Raw genomic sequence first — 6,000 nt, 5'->3', positions numbered from 1 at the left:
GAAATTTTACCTTTACTTGCTTAATTCCTTGAAATTCACGAATTTTCTCTTGAATTTTCTAACTAGGGTTTTGTTCTTTCTTTCTTTCCTCTTTTTCTTGGTGAAGCCGAACATGAAGAATGAATAAGAAAGGTGTGTGTTGGTTTTTAATGTAAATTATAAAGAAATGAAAACTTGTCACTTGTCACCATCCCATTGGTCCATTTTGAAACTTAATAATTAAGCATTCTTTCTCCACCACATAAAATATCTCAATTATCCATAATATAAAATGTTAATGGATGAAATCCTTAGACATGACAAGTGTTGGGTGGTTTAAAATTCCAATTTTGGCCTTGGATGGCAAAATGACCATTTTACCCTTACGTCATGAAAATTCTAATTTGACTCTAAATCAATCCTCGAACTCTGCATCACCATATTAAGTCATTATGGGGTTTTAAAATTCTCAATTTCATCTTAAAATCTCTATATGGACTAGTTCGAGGCTTAATTCAGCTTAGTTGTACCACCAAGTTCACTACCGTCTTTTAATGATTTTTTAGGGCTTTCCAAGTATGCAAGCATATTATCAAGCATATGAATGACATGGCAAATATTTTATAGAGTTGGGCTTGACAGACAAGCTGAAAAAGACACTGCCAAAATAGAAACTCAAAAGGATGGTGAAGGTGTAGCAAAAGGAAAGAAATCTGCATCAGCTACTAGAGTAAAGACAAAAGCAGGGAAAGCCAAAGCCACTGCAGCACCACCAATTGAGGCAAAATTACCAACCAAAGGCAGGAAGACAATGGCAACTAAGACAACTTTTCTCAAGAGAAGAAAGTCTTCCAGTTTGGTAGAGAAATCCAAATCAGTTTCAGCCTCCTCTCCAATTCTTGTCTCAAATAAGTCCTCACCAGAACCTTCCCCAAGACAATCATCACCTCTCCGGAAGCCCTCTCCTTTTCCTCTCAACCCTTTCTACAACGCTGAATCCTCACCCTCTGACTCATCAAATGAGTAGAAGCCCCTCCTTGTGATGCTGACAAAAAGAGGGAGTAGAATGGGTGCAGGAACTAGAGAATAAACTTTAAAAAAAAATGTGTTAGGGTAGAGGAACCAAGAACCTAGGAAAGAAAAGAAAGCAGAATCAGGGGCAGGAACTTAGAAAAATAGGAGACATGAAGCAAAATTACCATGACCCGAAACCTCCCTCGGGCCCATAACAACCGCCGTGACGTCCCGATTTACACTCATTACCCGGAATGCCAATCGAAAACCCGCAAGGCTTACGTATTAATTTCTTGCCTTTCTTGTGAGCAATCGTTGTTAAACATTCCGTTTTAAACAATTACCAGTCGTTTCCGGCTCAAGTAAATTAAAAGACAAAATTATTTTCAAAAGATTTATAGACAAATATTACTATTCAAAATATTGATTAAAATATAGCATTTTTATATAAAATAATATTTATAGAAACACGTGTAAGTAAAATAAATTCATACATATAATAATTTACAAAGTTATAATGTACAATAATAATTATAATGACAAGTGGCCCATAAATACACCAAGTGTTGGTGATGTAACCTACTGTCTGTGAGATAGATGGGTCAACTGGGATCCTCGACAAAATCGAGTATCTACAAGCTACCACAAGCCTGAAATATTTTGAAAGGAGGTGGGTGAGATTTTGTAATCCCAATGAGTAAACATACATTATTATAAATATCTAAAGGCGAGAAAAATGGAGGCTAGTTTAAACAACAAATCACAAACCATTTCATAAGGTTTTCAATTTATTTCTTAAACCATAAAATATTTGTAATTTACCAAAACAATGGTTAAGGATCATGACTTTTATTATAAACAAGGCTCAAATCAAAAACTAGTCCTCGGGGATACCTTGGTCGAGGCATCTAACCGAGTCCGCCAATGTTGTTAAGATATTTACATGTTAAACACATGTTAGTTTTGAAAACAAGTCGTTCCTTGGCATTGGCCGAGTTGCACATTCACGTGGGGGTTCGACGTGAAGTGAGCTCAACACTACCCCGGGAGTTACCCTCATCGCCTCTACAATCGGAGCAACTATATAACTAGGTTTATCGTGCCCCTCTAATAAGCAGTCCACGAAAATTCGTCACTGCAGTGACTAAACCCACCAACTTTAATAAAATTTTGATAGTATAACGTGGCTTTTATTTGTTTACCCAGCCTACATAGTAAAAGACAGCTTACATAAATTTCCAATGCAATTATAAAATATAGCCACACATACTCATATATCATAAGCCATTCATAGGAAAATATATTTTTCAAGACAATTGGCAGCCTCCAATTACTCAATTTCATGATCAAAAGTTTCTTATTTCAGATAATCAACACAATATATTTATTTGTCACATTTATTTCTAAAACATCAAAAGTCCCATTTTAATCTCATTTTAATTTCACAAAATACCTAAAAAAAATTTAAAAATAAACTCTAGATAATTTACAATAATAATAGGTTTACTCACAGTTTTCGAAAACTAAATTCGGGTACTCCAACTATTACTCCTCGGGTGCGATTTCTTTGTCCTTGCCAAAGGATTCGTCACCTTGACAAATTAAACAATTAAGAGGTTTACTACTTTGGTACTAAACCAAAATAAACTAATTTATACTACTAATGCATGATATGAAGTGCAAAACGTCTAAATTTTGCCTAAACGCGGTGTTAGCTTATTTCGATCTTTTACTCGATAAATCGATATACACGTCCGTTTAAACTCCAAATTAATTTTTTTTTCAGTTTCTATACCTCAGTTGCACCCAAATTGACTTAATGTCCCCCAGTGTGGTGCAAATTATTAGTCTCGACAACAAATTACGAAAATACCCCTAGTGGGTAAAAATTCGTATTTTTGCTCTAAAAATTCTCATTATTTTTCTAGGCTCATAATTCATCATTGTTCATCATAATTCCTCAAATAAACATCAATATCAGTAGCCAATATTCCCCTAGAAAATTTGGCATAATGGGTTTTAATGGGAGAAAATTATTTCTCTAGCTTATTTTTGCTATATTATAATATAACCTAACTAAAATCACTTAATTCAATTAAAATCAACCAAAACTCAAGCTCAAAAATCATCCATGGAGGTTTGGCCAGCATGGGTGTCCATACCCACTTTCTAATTTTGCATGGAAATGAGAAAAATGCATGGGTAGTGAAAATCACAAGAAAAATCAATGAAATTTACCTTTTTAATGCTTGATTTCTTGATTTCTCTTGATTTTTCCTAAATTTTTCAGCTAGTGTCACGACCCGAAACCTCCCTTAGGCCCATGACAATCGCCGCGACGTCCCGATTGACACTCATTATCCGGAATGCCAACCGAAACCCCGCAAGGCTTATATATCAGTTTCTTTCCTTTCCTGTGAGCAATCATTGTTAGATATCGAGTTTTTAAAGAATATATACTATTTTAGATCAAAAACAATCAAAATAAAATTTTCGCCACACAGGGGTATTTTGGTCATTTTTTTTTCAAAAGTTTCGAAACTGGCTAAAACGTAATATACAAGTACAAAACACATAATTCATATTCAAAATGAGTTTAAAAGTCTAAAATCTTCATTTAAAACGAAATTACGGTTATTTAAATATAATAAAAAAATAAAAGAAATATTAAGGAAAATATTATATTTTCTTATAAAACAATATTTATAGAGTTATACGTGAATAATTTTTATAGCGTAAAAGCTAAATAAATTTATACATACTGAAATACAGTAAGCCAAAATATTTAATTTAATTTACAATAACAAGAGGGCCCCCGACTAAACAAAATTAAAGAAGACTGTGAACCTACGATTTGGAAAATGCAGATCCAATGGTAGTCCTCGATGAGATCAGCTATCTACAGTCTATACTGAACCTGAAATGGGTGGAAATGAGTTGGGTGAGATTTTGCAATCCCAATGAGTAAACAGACATTATCATAAATATCTAAAGGCGAGTAAAATGGAGGCAAGTTTAAACAATAAATTTCAACCCATTTCATAATGTTTTCAATTTATTTCTTAAACCATAAAATATTTGTAATTTACCAAAACAATTGTTAAGGCTTATGTCTTTTATTAAAACAAGGCTCAAGCCAAAACTAATCCTCGGGGATACCTTGGCCGAGGCATCTAACCGAGTCCGCCAAGGGTGTTAAAATATTCACACGTGAAACACATTTTTTATTTTTAAAAACCAGCCGTTCCTTGGCGTTGGCCGAGTTACACATTCACGTGGGGGTTCGACGTGAAGTGAGCTCTAATACTACCCCGGGAGTTACCCTCCTCGCCTCTACAACCGGAGTAACTATATAACTGGGTTTACCGTGCCCCTCTAATAGGCAGTCCACGGAAACCCGTCACTGCAGTGACTAACCCACCAATTTTAATAAAATTTCGACAGTATAACGTGGCTTTTATTTATTTATCCAGCCTGCATAGTAAAACAACTTACATAAATTTCCCAATGCATTCACAAAATATAGCCACATATACTCATTTCTCATAAGCCATTCCTAGGAAAATATATATTTTTCAAGTCAATTTGCAGCCTCCAATTACTCAATTTCATAATCAATACAATATATTTTTATTTGTCACATTTATTCCTAAAACATCAAAAATCCCGTTTTAATCTCGTTCTCATTTCATAAAATACATAAAGGGCATTTAAAATAAACTCTAGATAATTTACAATAATAATAAGTTTACTCACAGTTTGTACAAACTAAAAGCTTTCTAAGCGCCCCGATCACTACTCGTCGGGTACGACTTCTTTGCCTTTTCCGGAAGGCTCTCCTCCTAGACACATTACAAAAATTTGCACAATTCATCACATTGATGCTAAATCACTATATAATTAACTTAAATCCTATACTAATGCATGGTATGAAATGCAATAGCCTAAAACGGCTTAAACGCGGTATTAACCTATTTTTGGCACTTTGCCCGATAAATTGCTAACGCGCTCCATTTTAGCTCTAAATCATCCTATTCTCTCTCCAACATTTCTAACCATTTAATATCAGCCAATAACCTTCTAAAAACAACAAAATCAGCTCACTTCCTTCCTTGGAAAATTCAGCCAAAAATTGGACATTAACTCGGTTAATTTTCTACTTTGTTTTTCTATCATGTTTAATCGTTTTTCATCATTTCTTTTCATTTTCCTTAGAATAAAATCAATTCATCATCATTGTACAGCATTGAGCATCCAGCCAAGAGTGGGTATTGTGAAAATTTAATGATTTCTTGCCCAATTTAATTTCTAAACACATTTAACTAACTAAAACTATCAATTTAACTAAAAATCAAAACCTAAAAATTTCAATTTCTCTCCCCTAGAATTTCGTCCAGCCCTTGATATCACTTTTTGATCTCTCTCCTCAAGCATGCTAAATGGAAATAAAGGCATAGGAAAGGTAGAAATCAAGCTAAAATCGAAAAATCTTACCGTTAGACTCGTAAACGGGCGAAAAATGCGAATTTCCCTTTGAATTTTCTTGTTTCTCTTTGGTTTTTCTTTTTTTCTTCCTTTCCTCTCTATTTCCTCTCTTGTTCTTCCTTATGGCCGGCCAGCACTCAAAATTTGGGTTTAAATGGCTGACTTTTCATTAAAATAATATTATTTCATTAAAAAAATGCCATGTGTCACTTTCCCATTGGCCCATCTTTAAAATTTCATCCATTTGTTTCCAAATTTTCACCATACACTTGTCTCATATATTCATAGCTTAGATAAAATTCTCAGACTCATCTAAAGTCTCGGTGGAGTAATTTTTAAAATTTACACTTTTACCCCCGTAAAAGTGAAAAATTACATTTTTGCCCAAAAAATTGAAAAATTGCCCATAGACATATTTTTCATCCCTTATACTCATACCATTCTCCAATTTGTCAAATTTGATCTAAATTCTCTCAAAATCTCAAATTTTGTCTGTAGGTAGCAAAATTACGATTTTGCCCC

The 6,000-nt window shown here is 33.9% G+C and overlaps 1 long non-coding RNA gene across 1 annotated transcript; it reads right to left on the bottom strand.

Annotated features, from left to right (window-relative positions):
• Positions 1–1,467: 1,467 nt before the first annotated feature.
• LOC148760824 (uncharacterized) lies at positions 1,468–3,362 on the bottom strand. The gene is made up of 3 exons (XR_016028602.1): positions 3,232–3,362; positions 2,505–2,585; positions 1,468–1,643 (listed from the first exon to the last, which is right to left on the bottom strand). It is a non-coding gene; the product is annotated as an uncharacterized LOC148760824 (long non-coding RNA).
• Positions 3,363–6,000: the final 2,638 nt, after the last annotated feature.

This window comes from Theobroma cacao, chromosome 9 (assembly GCF_053813885.1).
Source record: "Theobroma cacao isolate CCN51 chromosome 9, ASM5381388v1, whole genome shotgun sequence".
Taxonomy (NCBI): domain Eukaryota; kingdom Viridiplantae; phylum Streptophyta; class Magnoliopsida; order Malvales; family Malvaceae; genus Theobroma; species Theobroma cacao.
This window is presented reverse-complemented; position numbering and strand designations above follow the sequence as displayed.